Genomic DNA, 17,659 nt, shown 5'->3' with positions numbered 1-17,659 from the left:
TGCAGCCCCTTCTATCCACTGGAAATTCCTGTCAGAAACTTTCCTCTGGTTAACAATTCTGCCAGAAACTTTGTTTGGAAGCACTCTCTCTCAAGATTTTGAAGCCCCTCTGCACTGTACCATGGGCCCTGCGAAGCTGAACCAGCTTGTGTTTGTTACTGGGCTAAGTGCCCAAGCAAAGATAGCCCCTTACCATGGCAGAGAGAATCTGTTACACACGATACTGTATTAAGCAATTAACAGGGTTGTGAGTCTGAGCCTAGTGCCTATCCTCTGCAGTTTAATCATTTCTGTGTTTGCAAGGTTTCTAGCAAATACGACAACCATGTTCCTCGCCTTAGCACATCAACAGTATCTATGGGGAAGGCAGAGACACAACACGCACTGTTGATCTGATCAGGAAGAGGGTCATATTGGGCACTACTAATCAGAGGAGGTGCAGCTTCTCAGCTGACTGCTTCTGTTCTGATTGCACAGTCAGCTGCCTGCAGACAGGATGCCTTCCCGGTAAGACCTTGCCCAAACATGTACAGTTCCACAGAAATTTTGCAATGCTTTGTATGAATGTGTACTTGACAGTAAGAATTACTGGAAAGATTCTCCTTTTGCCCAGAACTTACTGCTTTCAAATCAGGTAGGGAATATTGATGATAATTTAAAATGAAGCAAAAAGCATATGATTCTTAGCCCTTAGAAGCTCTCTTCTGCAGAGGCACAGGAGGGCTACTTATCTGCACAGTTGTAGCCTTCAGGGCTGTTTGCACCAGCAGCCTCAACACAGCTCCACCAGCCCTTGCAGTAGGAGGGTGCCTTGGCCTCAGTCTCAGATTCTGCAGCCCCAGGGAGCAGTTGCCCGCCCTTGGATCTCCTCCATGAAGTCACACCTCCCACTCCTGGCACTGCTATCTGCTCTTTGACATGACCTCAACAACCTTGTGCAAAACTGTCCTTTCCCAGGCTGGAGGGAACATGAACTCCCTGATGTTTCATGTTAGATTGAGACAGTCCACAGTGAACATTACCCCAGGATACTGTGTGCTGCTTCAGTGTAGTTCATCGCAACGCTATGGGTAATGGTGGGATTACACTGAAATGTGAACTATGAAACTTGGAGACTGGATCAGTCCATTTACATTAAGATATTTCTGAATACCTTATGTGCTGAATAGCCTGAACAAAGTGAACTAATATGAAGAGAGCAAACCACACTACTCTTTCTTGGTAAACTGACTCACACTGTCTACAGCCCACACAAAGAGGTTGGTAGGAAGCCTCAGGTAAGGAGAGATGCTGTAGAGGATGAAGGAAGATTGTCCAGTGAGTAGAGCATCGTTGCAAAAGGACTGGACACTACAGACTTGAGCCTCAATCTGAAGAAATCAAAGAAGGACCTCAGGCCTTTCACTCCTCTGTATAAATGGAGATGATTTTATCAGTTATCTAATTCAATGATTTCTGACTATAATTGAAATAGGGAGATATGTGTCTAAGATAGATGAATGGACAGATGGTTTACAGTCTCATCCTGCCCACCTGCTGCAGAACACAGCTAAGCCTACTACAACTGTGCTGAATTACTTGTGAAGCATAGAAACTGCTGGTCCAATAACCTCCTGATGAAAAATGCAATGAGAGCAGTAATGAAGGCAGCAACGAAGGCAGCTCACACATTTGCACAAGGGTTCAAATTTCCAAGTGGCTAACAGTTACTTCAAAAAGATGTAGCTATGTTTATTTTTTTGGCAGACAAAAACATGAAATCCTGGCATGATCCATGCTACAGGTCTCTTCCAAACACTGGTTGCTTTGGTAAGAAAAAACAGACATCAAGCCTGTTCATTGTGACATTGAGTACACCTGCTCCATCATCTGGACATTGAAGTGACCTGCTGCAGTTACTTTAGAAAGTGAAACATTGACTAGTGCTTGGTTTGTTTCCGGAACAGAACACTTTTCATCCGATATGACATCCTAAAGTAGCTATATCCAGATTCTGCAATGATCTATTTGACAGCAGGGAGTCCCATGAAGTCTACAATGGTCCTTACTGACTTACATGTCATAAATTTTACTAGAATGATAGAAGACTTCCATTGCTTTTGTGATCAGTGAAGCATCTCCTTATTAACCAGGGATACCAGAGACTTCCAGTCCTGAACTTTGCAAAGTTAGTGTGAAATATTGTTGCTTCATACATACTTTTTTTATAAGGCCTTACTATTGCTTCCAGTGCATCAGCGATGAGTTAAATATTGGTATTAACATTGTTTACTTTTGTTAGATGATTTATTGGTTGCTGGAACCAGGAATGTAATTTCTGGCCATTCTTCTGTTATTATTCTCTTCACTCAAAGTTTGGGAAGAAGAATGCTGCTACAGCCTTAAATTTATCACTAAAAGCTGATACATGTTGATGCCATGAAAAGAGGCTGGTTTTATTTAGGCATTCAGAAATTGATATGTAATTAAATTTTGAAAAGAAATGTTAAAACCAGTAGGTGACAGACTGTCTGTAGGCGTGTCCCCTGAGGTGCTCCCTATTTCATTTGTTAATGATCTTTCTTCATTGCCCACTCTAAGCCAAGCTCTACCCACAACTGCTATTGCACCATTATTCAGCATTTAATTTCTCACAATCTTAAAAAAAGTAAAAATAATAAAAAATTCATGCTGTATTTACTTGTTTGCTCATTTAAGCCTTCAATGGTTGGGTGTCTGCTTCTGTGTATAGACAGTTACCTCCTCCTATTTTAGATCCCGAAGTATTGTTTTGCAGTCACAAGACTCTGGCAGTGAGGTGATTTGGAGTAAATTGATGAACTCAAACTGTTATGAAAGAAATTTGCAGGTGGCCAAAGACTGAGGTTTGAGTTTAATGACTCTACATAGAAAAACATATATGTGTAAAGAGGTGAATTAGGGGCAGATCTGCAGCCTAAACACTGAATCAGAAATTTTTATTTTTGGAATTTTTCATTGTTCTATTTCTTTTTTTTTCCTGTCCCTCTTCTCTATTTAATCAATGCAAAGAGACTACTTCTGTCTGACCTGAAATGATTAGAAATGCTCATTACCTTTAGCTCTTAGCATTTATCACTAAACAGACATTTTTGCTTTGTTTGTTTGTTTGGGGTTATTTTGGTTGGGATTTTTTGTTTTGGTTTTTGTTGTTGTTGTTTTGTAGATAATAACATATCTCTCATATAAGGAAAGGCACTGGAGAAATGCATTAACATGTATATGTCTTTTCAGCCTGTGCCACTGGATGGCTCAATGTGTCACAAAAGAAGTCTCTGTTAGATAAGTTAAATTCAGTTATTCAGTTTGTGAAGAAACTATTTCTCAAGGAGGATCTGAACATATTTGGCTAAAGAGATGAAGATTGGAGCAGCCATGACAGCCATGTTATTGAGAACTGTGATGTTTCCTTTGCCTACAATTCTGTAACATCACTTTCAAAGCCTCCTGTAAAAGATGGATACAAATTAGTCTCTATGGAGAGCAGAAGTGGCTTTGGGCAGCTGAGTTTGCCCTTTGGTACTAAGGAATCAAAACCAGTAGGTAAAAACTAATTTGGTCACAATTGATAGCTCAAAATGTTCCTGATCATGGACCTTTTAAAAAACATATTGTTGTGGCTACTCCTTATTCCTGGGTCAAACAGACCAGGACCAAATTAGGTGTATGCTGGAGCATGTGCCTCCGTGTGAAATTAAACCAGAAAGTAGATACATGCTTCAGAATAGTTCCCTGCTTAGATAAACTCTAACCCTTTCCTGCTATTCAGTCTGCAACGATTCAAAAAATGATAGGGCTGTTTTTTGTTGTTCGTACCCTGTTTTCTGTAGGAACTGTACTGAAACAACCAAACTATTTGCAGTTGCTTATGTAAAGTTGGCAATCATTGCTTTCCTACCAATCTTGATACAGGTCAATAGTTCAAATCCAGCCTACGATTAAAAAGTAAAACTATCCATGCTTCAGGTCCCTGAGCTGTCCAGTCCTATGTGTTTTGGTTAGTAATGATAGCAGTAAAAAGAAATCAAACTTCACCCTTTCCTGTCCTCTCCCATGGATCTTGAAAAACTCGATGCAGATTGTTAATAATGCAACCCTTTATTTAAGATATAGTTCTGTGTACCAGCCTGAAATTTGAACTACTCATTGAATGACAATATATCAATTTGTCTGCATTATAAATATGCTTTTGGAGTTTCTCTGTTTTATGTGATAGCTGAGTCATAAAGGTTATAAAACAGATACAACAGTCTATATTCTGCCACAGAGGTGGCATAGTTCAGCATGACTGAGTCACTGCTCTGAAGAGAGACAGTACTGAAATTTTATGCAGGGTATTGCAAGTCAAGCCTGAAGTGCATTGGCAGAGCTTCCTGGTAGCAGGCAAAAGCTGCTCCTCAATACATCCCTAATTTTATTTGTACAATTCTCATTTTTCCAGATACTCCTCTTTATCATATAACATTCTAAACTACATATTGGCTGCAAGTGACCCAGGATTATTTCATGCAGTGAAAAGGGAACAAGTAAAATTCAGAACCATTGTAAATGGTCAGCTGGGCAGGTGCCAAGTGTAGCATGCTAAACAAACTTGGCTGGGAACTTGAAGCTGGCAAGTACCTTCTACCTGCTGCCTTGTCTGCTCCAGTTTCCCTCTTTCCTCAGCTGGAAAATGCTGACTACTATAGTAATGGAGATCTTTGCAACAGATATGTCTTCTTTTTCCTTCTTCTCTTGCCCCTGCTTGTCCTTTTCTTTTCTAATCAGTGCTGATTTGAAAAGGTTTTCCAGTTGGCCAGGTCTTCTCTCTGGTAACTCCAGTTTGGTTCTCCTTGCCCTTTTCTGTCTGGACTCTCTGCCCTCTTTCTGCTTTACCTATTTCCCAACAACTTTTGTGGCCAGAACACCAGGTGCAATTCTTTTCTCCTTGCCACCAGACCAAACCCCTCAGCTGCCCACTCCAACCTGCTGTCATCTCTGTCACTCATCTGTTAAATCCCCAGGCTTCTTTTATTCCTGGGCAAATGTCCCTTCTGGTTCTTTCTTGGAACAGAAAGAATTCTTTCTTTCTTCTATGGGTTTTCTGAATGTTTCTGTGTGTATATTTCTTGTGATGGTTTTGATTTTTTAGTGTTGTTTCCTCTATTAGTATATGGCAGGAAAAAGGCCTACTTTAGTGTTCTGATTATTTTGTTTATTAGTATCCTGAAATATTTTACGGTTTATTATTAATGTGAGATATAAATTCACAATGAATCAAAGGTGAATAAAACACTATTAGACCACACCTTTAATGATTCATATTCAATGCAAGCTCATGTTGCCCTGGCAAAAATGAGCACATAAGGGCAGACAAGTTGATTTGTATTATGTGATGATGTTAATTTGAAAAAAACCCCTTTCATCTAAAAATAGTGTTTAATAAGGAACTTTTTAGGTGTTTTTAAATAATCTGTATCCTTTATCTTATTTTTGCCTTTCCATTGGGGAAAAAATAAACCAACAACCTTGAGGCTGTGAGTTAAATACGTCATTCTATGAAGAAAATGTCCTTTCTGTCTTTTATGCTTTCCATCTTTTGAGGGTTTGGTAATTAAAGATTATTATACATAATAAATTAGAATCCTGATAAGTAATAAAACTTCAAATACTTCTATCCACTCTATTATACCTGTTAGGTAAATTAATTGTTCACAACTTCTGGCTTGTTTGAAACACCAGGTACAAATGTTTTTCAGGATATCTCTGGGAAGGCACACACCTACATGTATATACCTCTTCCTCCCATCCACATTTATGATTCTAGGATGATATAATAGATTTAATATTTCCAACAGATGTTCTGGAAATCGAAAGATGTGACAAACAGCACTTTCAGGAAAAGGTTTTCTTATCTGATCAATTGCGGACAAAAATGACAAACTTCCATGCACGAGATTTCCCTTTCTGATTCTTTTTATAAGAGAAAATTTTCTTGAACCTCATTCTGAGCATTCCTAAACACTACCTTTTCCTCTTTCATAAGACACATAAATTTGTCAGTAAACAAGTACATTTTGAGCTCACTTTAAACCACAGCACAAAGATATCAGTGTTGAAGTGGCAGAAAGTGTATTTTTAGCTGGTTTTATAAAACTTAGTGTTTTTTTTTTTTCACTCCCAAACAAATGCTTGAAAAACAGTCTATACAAGCAGTAGAGAGAGACAGAATGTGCACGTTGGGCTAGTTCAGCTCTATTTGCATGTAGGATCAAGCAAATGGGATGGATGATTTCACGCCTGAGCCAGGCAGAACTGTCCCTCTGCTCAGAAGGCTGTCTGATGCACAAACAATATAGAGCCAAGTGAACTGCAAATGCTTATCAAACATTTTGAACTTTAAAGAAATAGCTTAATAAAAAGGGTAGAATACCTGATCAGACAACCTAAGCCTTTTAAAAGGAGTTTTACCCTCTCGAGTTTTCTGAACTAGAAATGTGGGCAAAACAGGCTCTATTTTGGGGCCCTGCAGATAAATTATGTACTAAAATTATGCTCTTATTTTAAGGATCATTCTCAAAAGGCTCTTTGGAAATGAAGGAAAAGCAAAGTTTACTTTGGTCAAGGAGACGGGACACAATTCTAAGAAATATTCAAGAATAAGTTATATAAAATTCATGAAACTGGAAGAAGTACTCTTTTACCCATCAGTTTTGGCCCAGCTCAGTCACTTTCATCAGAGAGATGGAATGCTTTATACTTATAGCCTTTCTAGCAGTCAATATAGCATTGACTGTATTGCAGCCAATGCAGCCAGTGTGGTGATGAGATACTCTACTTTTCACAAGCTTTCATTAGGTTTGCTGTGAAATGCCATGTTCTCATATTAGTCATCCTCTCTGCTTTATATCTTAGAAGATGCATTTCAAACTGTTTTTAAAGCACATTATTATTCAGCTGTTCACCAAAATAGACCAATATACATTATAATATGTTTACGAGGTGGCAGCCCTACAATTCAACAATTGAAAACTTACATTCCATCTGACATAGCTACAAAATTGTTTCAAATGGCTGTGCTTACTTTTCAGAGCAAGTAGTTCTAAATGAAAAGGTTGATGTCTGCAATTTGATTATTAGCAAGTAAAAGAACACCGATAGAAATATTGCAGTCAGTACGTTGATATTCCAGGGAGAATGAAAAATGTTTAGTGGACATTTTAGAATACTATCAGTATATGGTGTCATAAAAACTGCTGAACTTGCTTCTTTATTTATATCATTGATGTAGGCTTAACACCATTTAAATATCTTCAAAGCCATGTCTTTACTGAAGAAATTAGCTGTTTCAACAATAGATAGTAAACACTTTCTTCCTAGTATGCTTCAATTGAATGCTATTGGCAGCTGGGGGGGGACAAAGTTTGGCATCTCCTGTCAAAAAGCAGACAATCTGCAGGGAATGCAGAACTCTTCACCTCCACCATGAGATATGCAAGGTCTTTTGAATGTGTGGATGGAGTCAGGTTCAAGTAGGGAAAGAAGGAGGTGGAGGAATGGAAGAAAAAGGAAGAGATTTAACCTATTTCCCAAGAACAAATCATAAAACAGAGAGTCCATCAGATTCTATATGATTTTTCTCTGCCCTAGTAATTTCACTGTGGCAGAGGACAAAACTGATTAATCATGTTTTCCTAGTTGCTACTACTACATTAATTAATTCAATGCTTTCAGCAGATGTCTGTATGAAAATACAGCAACTCAACTTGGAAAAACAGATCTTAAAAACAGAGGTCTTAGGAGGTGAGATAATACTCAAGTAAAACAGTAGTTCTCTGAATAACAGGGCCAGTGCCAGTGATATGGAAAATAAACAAATCAGACCCTGAGGACAGAAAGAAGATGGAGAGAAAGAGCAGAGTTACAGTCTCCTGAAGTTGAGGGTGGAAAAGCGCTGAGATTGTGTGCGAAGCTACATGTGTGTTTCTGCAACTTCTTAAAAAGCGTTGCATATCTCTCCAGTGAAAAATGTGTTTTCAGTTTTCCTCACCTGCCAATGGAAAGAAAGAACTTACTAATTTACTCTCACACAAGAGATTGTCCTAAGATATCCATACACATTTGGATCAAGTTATTCTCGTGGAATACCATCTACAAATATCCAAGCAAGTGGCCTTTAAAGCAAAGAGCACTTTGCTTTAAAGAAGATGCCTTCATTAATGGTACTGCACACTGAAAATGCAGCACTGTCAGTTGTATTGCAAACGTCGCTCATCTTCACCTGTAGCGAGGAAGATACTCTCCTGTCTCCCATCCATTCATCCTGAGCCTGTGCTGCTGCCAGCATGTGTGACAACTATTGCCAATTGTGACAGTTGTTTTTGTGAAGGGGGACATCTGTCTACAATAAAATCAGGCTAAGGTCTGCAAAGTCATTCGCAGAGGCCATGAAATAGTCATCAGATGGTAAAAATTACTTTCTTGGTTAAAACACAAACTGCTGTCCTGAAAGTGAGAGAGACTGTATCTGACTAACACTCACCTGAGCCAGGCTGAAGTTTGTAACATATGTGTTCGGGGGAACCCTTGTAATTGCTGACAGATGGATCGCCATCTAAAGAGCCTTCCACCTCTACATGCATCTCCTGTGTTTTGAAGTGTTAACATAAAAATACCTTCCCCACCATACACCAAAAAGCAGGAGCACGAAATTTTTAAAAAATACATCATATGTACTATGATTGTCTTAATCAATGACCTGTTTGCAAATGCCAATCCAATGGCACACTATTTTTGTGGCTTTTCATAGATGGGGTTGTCTCAGAGGAATTTCACCATGAGCCCAACTCTCTCCTTGGCATTCCCTTTCTCCTCTGATTGTTTCTCTAAATCTTTCGCTCTAAACTTAAAAGTAAAAAAGTTCTCTGTACAGTTGGTTCTAATTAAGAAAATTAAATCCATAGATTTTTAAACAAAAATCACACAGACAACATTTAAGCATTTAAAGTACAAAAACAGTGAATGGGCAGGCAGTCATATTAACTCTTGACAATCTACCTGATGCAACACATTTGCAGGGTAAATGCATTAGCAGTTCAGTGTTTCTTTAATTTTTGCATAGAAGCACCAATTTTTTTTTGTCAGATCACATTTTTAACACAATATCAATCTTGCCACATCCATGTTCTAGACGGGTTGTAGGGATTCTGCTGTAATTATGTCAAAAATGGAAATATTTCAAAATCTGATTGACAGCTTGATTACAATAATGCATGTGATTAAATTCAGGGTGTGCTGGTGTAACAAAGGAGGGAATGTCAGTGGTAATTAACTGTATTTTTGTTAAATTTTGTTGAGCGTTTCTTGCTCTTAGGTTGGAGTACATTGAAACCAATGAGACACCTAGTGGTAGCTTCTTTTTAGAGTTGCTTAGTGCCATTTGAGGCTTGTAGAAAACCAGTTCTTATGCAAATCATATATTTTGTTACATGGCATGTAAATTTTACGTAGATTAGCATGGTCATGAACAACAAAACTATACAGTACAGCAGCATGACAGGAAGGATACTATGCTATGCTCAAGTACAGAACAGCAGTTCTCTAAGTATTATTCCTTCTCCAAACAGCTATTTCTCCATAATAAAGCTTGCCAGAAGACAGAAAAGTATAGATTATAGTGAAATGCAGTGGTTTATTTTTAATTTTCACATCTCCTCCCAAGGAAACAATCAATGACTTCTGCCCCTTCTGCTCCCTCAAAGAAAGTTTGTATGAGACAATTAATCCACCAAATTCCTATTCATATTAACATGGGTTAACTTTTTTGATATTAAAAAAGGATGCAATGTGCGCTTATTTTCAATAACATTTTCGTTATTCTTCTCTGAACAACAAACTCCTTGGACAAAAACTGCTGTGTACAACCTTAAACAAGATCTTAAGTATTTAGCATGTTGTTTAGAAATAAAAATGTTACCTAAACAGTAAATTTTTAGTGCTCTCTCTCATGAAACTGATGGATAAATGCAGAGATGAGAAAGTATTATATCCTAGATTCAAGTAATTCAAGGTGTTTTGCCACACAAAACACTCAAATCTGTGTTCCTGCACTGGTCTACTGCTATCTTCTAACCTTGACATTTTGCCTGCCCATCCCTTCCACAAGTTTTACTGTCCTTTCAAATGTCTCCCTTATGACTGCAACATCTATTCCAGGCCAATATTCTTCCCTCGACCCAGATTTTATTCCCTTTTAAAAGACTGTAACCGCTGACTTGTCAGAAACCAGGTTACCCATATTTGTTCTATTTCTGGGAGTAAGGGAACAGGGTAGGGCAATTAACAAAGCTTTGGAATTTATTTGGTATCTACTGACTGTAATATCTTTCAACAAACGTTATGCTTTCGTCTGTATCTGGGTAACATTTGGTAAACTTTGCTTCCTAGCAAGATATAGATGGTAAAAATAGATAAATTAGATGCAATGCAATATAATAAAGTGAAAGATAAATATATAAAGCTGACATTCTGTGGTGGGTTGACCTTGGCTGGATGCCAGGTGCCCACCAAGCTGCTCTATAACTCCCCTTCCCAGATGGACAAGGGAGAGAAAATAAGATGGAAAACAACTCATAGGTTGGGATAAGGCAGTTTACTAAAGCAAAAGCAAAAGTTTGTGCATGCACAAGCAAAGAGAAAAAAATTAGTTTTATTCTCTGTTTCTCAGCAGCAAACAATGTTCACTCACTTCCCGGAAGCCGAGCTTTGCCACTCATAGTGGCTGCTCCAGAAGGCAAACATTGCAAATAACAAATACCCCCACTTCCTACTACATTCCTTAGTTTTCCTATCTGAGCTGGATCATACGGTATAAAATATCCCTTTGGTTAATTTGGGTCAGCTAGGCTAGTTGTGTCCCCTCCCAAGATCTTGTTCACCCCCAGCTCCTTGATTGCAGAGGAAGATGGAGACACAGAACTATGAGGGTTGTTATGGGGAAATGAACTTCATCTCAGCCAGACCCAATGCACGTTCTCATTTATTTTCTGTGAAGGGAAATGAAGAGATTGCTAGAGAAAATAAGTGCATGGTGATTCTTTATTCTTCCCATCACACAAATACATTTTCAAAAAGTGGGCAGAAAGATGTTATTTTTTTCTATTTTCAAGCAAAAGAGTTAATATTGCATTGTTTAAAAATCCACTGTAGAAAACCTACAACAGCTTGGTGACCTTGGAAGTGATAGTGATGTCTTTAAGCAGCAGGAAATATGGAATTGTAAATAGGGAGTACAAGGCGCAGAGCTCTGCCTGTTTGCATCAAAAGAGGGTTTTAAAAAATATAAGCTCATTCTTTCTTGCATTTTGCTAGAGCCTAATCACCTAAAGAAATCACTATTTGATCAGTAAGTGCACAGCTCACCTCACGCAAGAGATCTATATCCTCTGAGCTACAAAAGATAGCAAATAATAAGTTTATAGAATTCTGGTCTCTTATTTAAATAGTGTGTAGTGACAATACTAGTATTTAACAGAGTAGAGTTTGGAGGTATGCTAATGACCACAAGAAAATTTCAAACCTCCATAATGTGCTTTAATCACCAGCTGGAGATCAAAAGCCACCATGTGATTTTATACAGCATGGGCAGCTTCCAGAACTGCCTTACATGGAAAGAGATCAATGGTAAAATTGGTAGATACAGCAAAGCTTTGCAATAAAAGCATTTTATGTATCTTGTTCAAAGTATTTAAGTGCCTTTTAGATCACTGATTGAACCATAGACATTATAAAGTGGAACCTTTTAATACCAAAATAAATTTGCAGAGTAAAATTCCATTATAGGGAAAAGCATTGCACTGCAACAGGACAGATAATAATTCTTTCACATGTAATGGGATATATGAAATGTTTGATGATAAACAGAAGTTCTTTGCATCGTTCTAGTTCGATTCCATGTGCTGTTGTCTGTGCGCATGTGAGTGTATCTACAGCGTAGGATAGACAGGGCCCCCCAGATAAAATGCATGCCCACCTATAAATATAGCTCTGACTAAGATGGGTGAAGACACTTCACAGTCAAGACAATTCAGTCATTTAAGTAGAAAAAACTGCCCATGCATATGAGTTTGGACCCTGACCAAAGAAAACATACAAATGCTTTAGAAACTTATGAAAGTCCTTTAATTTGGATTAATTTAATGCACTTCAAACAAACGCTAGCCTTAGAAGCTTGAAGTTATTTAAAATTATTCCCTTTAACAGCTTCAAATCACGTGTCTGTTAGCATCACAAAACTACCAGAAAAAAGTGAAACTTTCAATGGATCTCACTCACTCTGTAGCTTTTCTTCCACAGCATTTTCATTAATTCTTCTAATGCTTCATCCCCTTTCCCAATTAAATTATTAGGTACTCTGTAGAGATTTGATCTCTTCTACCCCATATTCCATTCCTCCCTTTAATGATATAACTACTTAATTTGGGGAATGAATACAGAGGATAGAGGATATTTTCAAAGAGCTGCAAGATTCACAAAGGCCTCTCCTGCCTCAGCATTTTAGTTTTGAATTTAAAATGTTTTGAAATGTACAATTATTAATTTTTAAAATTCATAATATAAAGTTAGGAGTCAAGAAATCCAGGTCTTACTTTGACATTTGTTAAAATTTCCTTTGTCTCTTCAAGCTAAACAAATTTTACTCAGCATCTGTGTCTCTGATTCTTCATTTTTAATAAAGGTTAAATATTTATTTGCTGAAGTCATTCCTTATTAAGTTCTTTAGGAAGTTGATCTTATCATAACACAAAATTGAACCTTCCCTTGGTGAAGAAAACTTAGGCGACAGCCTTATCTCGTGTAATTTTTTAGATGGATGGGTAGTAACTGTACTGAGCAAATATATTGTCTCATCAAATGACTGAGTGTTTGAAACAATAGCTTCTTACTCCCTGTATTTTCAAGGAATTAATAAGCAAAAATTTAAATTCATACCTAAAAAATACAAAAATTAGTCTAACTCACTAAAGACATCTGGAAAGAGAGGTAAAACCAGTTTTGTTCCTAGTCATCTTTTAACAGTGCTCAGCCACAATAGGATGTTGCACTGGTCTCCTAAACTATGGACAAGCTCTGAGGTTACTGGGCAGATCACTTTAAATTCTCTTGGGATGTATATTAATGGATGAACAAGACAACTCTGGAGTGCCATACTGCTATTCCCAGCTAACAGTGATTATTCTTTTAAAGTTTAATAAAAACACATTAGAGAAAAGCCCCCACAGACTTCATTTAATTTATATACCTCTTTCTACTGAGGAAAATAGTGTGAAATGTGAATGGGAGAAAAAAATTACTTTTTCCCTACTGTCAGTATATTCCCACTGCAGTATAACATGTAGATATGATGGGAAGCATAAATACCTTGTACACCACAGTGGGTGCACTGTGGGCAGATGGTAACACAAAGCTACTGAGTCAAGAACTGCTTCTTGGACCATGATCATACCACTGTTCCTTCTCAAACTGTTTATGAACTCTGACCACAAGGTTTTTAGCAAAACTAGTTTAGCAAAACTGGTCTAGCACTTCATGAAGACTGTAATTTGAAGAAAATACCATGGTGATTTTTAGGAACACTAACCTTAACTTCTTCTCCCATCTGTGGTCCTCAAAGCTCAGTTAGGACAGCTGAGTGTAGTGCATATGTACTCTTTTATCAAGCCTATGTGGTGGTACAGTCTTTTTGGAATTGTCTGCTGATTAGTTTTTTTACTTTTCGGTTTTTTTAAAAGCCTTGTGTGTAGTATGACAAGTTGTTCATGAAATTTATAAATGCTTTTCTCATTTTGCAAATCAAAAAAAAAAAAAAGACTGCAGAAAGGGAACACATGCTGGAGTTCTGAGACATTTAATTCTATAATCTTTGGAACAGTGGAAATGTTAAGAACATCATGTAAAAATATTACTACATCATTTAATAACTTTTGAAATCCCAAAGTATTTTAATATTTTTTAATAAAAAATAAACAACATTCTTATGATGTTTCATGGTTCTAATTTTCAAGAACAAGATGTACTACTTTTACATTTCTTGCTTGTTCCTTGCTTACTTGCAGCTGTATGTGAAACGCATGTGCACATCTTCTGCTCCAATATGCCCTTCTGATATCTTGCAGAACTTTAGCCCATGAATCACAGCCTGAAAAACACTATGCTAAAGCAGAAATGAGCCTAACTGAAGTATAAAACACTGTCCCACTACCTGCAGATATTTGGTACTTTTTTATTTGATGTTTTTACTGGAACTCTCACATTCATGCATTCCTGTGTTGCATTCTACCAAACCTTGTGAGAAAGCACTGTAACAACTCAAGAGATTTGACCTACCTTTCTGACCTTATCTAACAATCCCTGAAGACTTTGAGAAGGTATTTTAATCAATTCGTGTCTCAGACTTATTACTGCAGAATGAAATTGTGAGGATAAATAATTTGGAACTTTTAAACTTTTTCTTTTTCCTTTTTTATTGTGAGGTAGGAGGATTCAAATATTCTTTGTACTATTTTGAGTCTTTTGAGGAACATTCTTAATATTCTTCTAGTAGTGAGGATGTAAATTGCATATCTTGTGGAATTGATGAGTACATATAGCTATCCTGGAAGAATAACCATTCACAAAATGGCTATTCTCCATTTATTCTTGAGTTTCACAAAACTGAAAACTTTATGATAATTTTCAAGGTCATTCTAGATAATTTTATGAGATGCTGATTTCGAAGAATTTACACTGTAGTTTGATCACTATTTCTTCAGATGTTCTTGTCAAGCCACTTTCAAGATGTGATACCTTTTAAGCCATTGCTAAATTATGTTTTCAACTTCTTATATACTATAGTACACAGTATACTGCATATTTACTACTACTTAAAAGTAGCATTTGAATTCTTCTTAACAGCTGTAACTGTAGTGCATATATAGATTTGATTGCCCGTTTCATTTAAGATTATAGATCTTTTAAGTAAAAGATACAAAGGCCTCTCTTTGGTAAAGAACCAAACATGATTATCAAATTTAAAATAATTCCTAAATCATATTTGAGAGTTGCAGTTAGCACATTTCAGGAATACTCTTACTACCTATTACAGTGAAGGATGATGCTGAGAAACCCATTCTATGCTTTTGACTTTCGCCCTGTACCCAGCACTGGTGAGGCTGCACCTCTAATCCCATGTGCAGGTTTGGGTCTGTCACTGTAAGATAGACACTGAGGTGCTCGAGTGTGTCCAGAGAAAGAACAGAACTGCTGAAGGGCCTGGAGCACAAGTCTGATGAGAGGCTGCTGAGGGAGCTGGGCTTGTTTGTCCTGGAGAAGAGGAGTTTCAGGGGGGGCCTCATTGCTCTCTACAACTGCAGGAGCTGTAGACAGGTGTGGGGGGGTCTCTTCTCCCAAGTGAAGCAGCCTTAAGTTGTGCCAGGGGAGGTTTAGGTTGGATATTAGGAAATTTTTTTCAGTGAAAGGGTAGGGTTGTCAAGCACTGGAACAGGCTGCCCAGGGAACCATGGAGTCACTGTCTTTGGAGGTATTTAAAAAACCTGTAGATGTGGCAGTTAGGGACATGGTTTAGCAGTGGACCTGGCAGTGTTAGATTAACAGTGTTAGGCTGAGAGTTGGACTCAATGATCTTAAAGGTCTTTTCCAACCTAAAAGATTCTATGATTCTATGATTGTTTGGTCAATACTTGCTTTTTTGTGATCTAGACAAACCACTGACAGTATATAGGGAACATGTGAGAAAAGTTGTGTTCACTGCAGGTTTGGTTAATACCTGAAGAATTTCCAGCTGCAGCTGTATTAACATAAGTGCATCCAGATTGGCTAAAAAAGCCCCATCTCTTTAGTGTATGGAAATGTAACACAAGAAAGTCTGCCCTGATAGTTCATTGGCAGAATTTTGTGACTTTTTTTTTTAGCAAGAAGTTGGACTGATATATTGAAACTGTTCCTTTGGTTAAATCTGAACTGATTATTCTGGCCCAACAAAGAAAAATCAGAGGCAGAACGAGGCACATGTTTTCATTCTTTCTGCAAGAAAGATATTCTTTTTTTGACCAAACTTTTACATGGAATAGCACAATTTACCTAGATCTCCATGGCCTCATTATTAAGACTGTTTGCAGAATGACATCCTGAAGATTAACTTCTAACTGATGTTCTAATAATTTTGGTTTGGAACTTGAAGCCTACATTCTATTAAATTTAAACGTGATTAATGTATAGAAAGGTATTATTTAGTAAATTTCTCATTTTATTTTCTCTATCTGAATCTTAGAATGGTTTCATGATCCCAATAATTCAACACTATAGAGGATAGTACTTCAAGTGAAACGCTACCACATGTGGTAGTGTTCACTTCTTTCAAACACACTTTTGGTCTTTTCTATGAGCAACAATACCCCAGAACATTCCGAACAGTTCAGATTCTTGAAAATCTTCAGGACTACCTGGTATTTCTGGAATACATTTCTATTATTCTTAATTTAGTCCAGGTTTTTGAACAAAATCAGTATAAGTACTATCATGATGAACATACTACATAATTATAGTTCTTTGTTTTAAGCTATTTAGTACTTCTAAAATTGCAGCATGTGAAGATTATGGCTATGAAAACATAATACCATTTTAAAGGTTTAAAATACCCAGCAAATTAATGAAACAAAACTACTGTCCTTTCATTTTTCTGTCTCATTCCCTAAATTCCCTGTTTTGGCATGCCTTTAATCTTCTACACCTGTCTCCCACTTCACAGCTTGGCAGAAGAAAGTATGGAGGTGAAGACATTTGTACCTGACAACAAAAGAAGGAAGTGTAGATAGAGCACTTAGAGTCATGGTTTAGTGGTGAACTTGGCAGCTTTTAATGTCTAGACTGGATGATTTTAAAGGTCTTTTCCAACTTGAATGATTCTACGATTCTACAGTTCTGTGATACTAGGTGACAAATTGGGTCAGACCTGCTGCAGAAAGCAACACTCCGTGATTTGACTGGGACTGGGGTGGCTGGAGGGCTTGGGTTTGGCAAGGGCATCAGTGACATGGGATGGAGAATCACTGCATGACCTTGGTCCTGAGAAATGGAGTGACCTGTGTTTTGACCTGTTTCCTGGACACAGGTTATTGCCACACGGTAAGCGACTCCAGCGCCTTGGAGTGGTGAGTCCACTCCAATGTGGTGGAGTCAGCGTTGATGAAGGTGTTTTAGGAAAGACTGGATGTGACACTTAGTGCTAAGGTCTAGCTGATGTGGTGGTGTTCAGGCATAGCTTGGACTTGATGATCCAAGGTCTTTTCCAAGCCAATTGATTCTGTGACTCTGTGGTATCAGCTTGACAAAGTCCTTCCCAAACTTAATGCTGATTAAAACACTGAGTTGCCCTGTAACTTTAAAAAAATTTTCCATGAGATGGTTGTGAGGCACTGGAACAAGCTGGGCAGGGCAGTGACGGAGCCATCATCCCTGGGAGTGTTCAGCGAATGTGTGGATGTGGCACTTGGGGACACGGTTCACTGGTGAACGTGATGGTGCTTCTGGGTTGACAGTTGGACTTGATGACCGTAAAGGTCTTTTCCAACCTAAATAATTCTGATTTTAAAAGACCTCAGCCCTT

Source organism: Myiozetetes cayanensis, unplaced genomic scaffold, assembly GCF_022539395.1.
Source record: "Myiozetetes cayanensis isolate MyiCay16 unplaced genomic scaffold, myiCay2020 scf6-25, whole genome shotgun sequence".
NCBI lineage: Eukaryota > Metazoa > Chordata > Aves > Passeriformes > Tyrannidae > Myiozetetes > Myiozetetes cayanensis.
The sequence above is the reverse complement of the archived record's forward strand: the minus strand, read 5'-3'. Positions refer to the sequence as shown.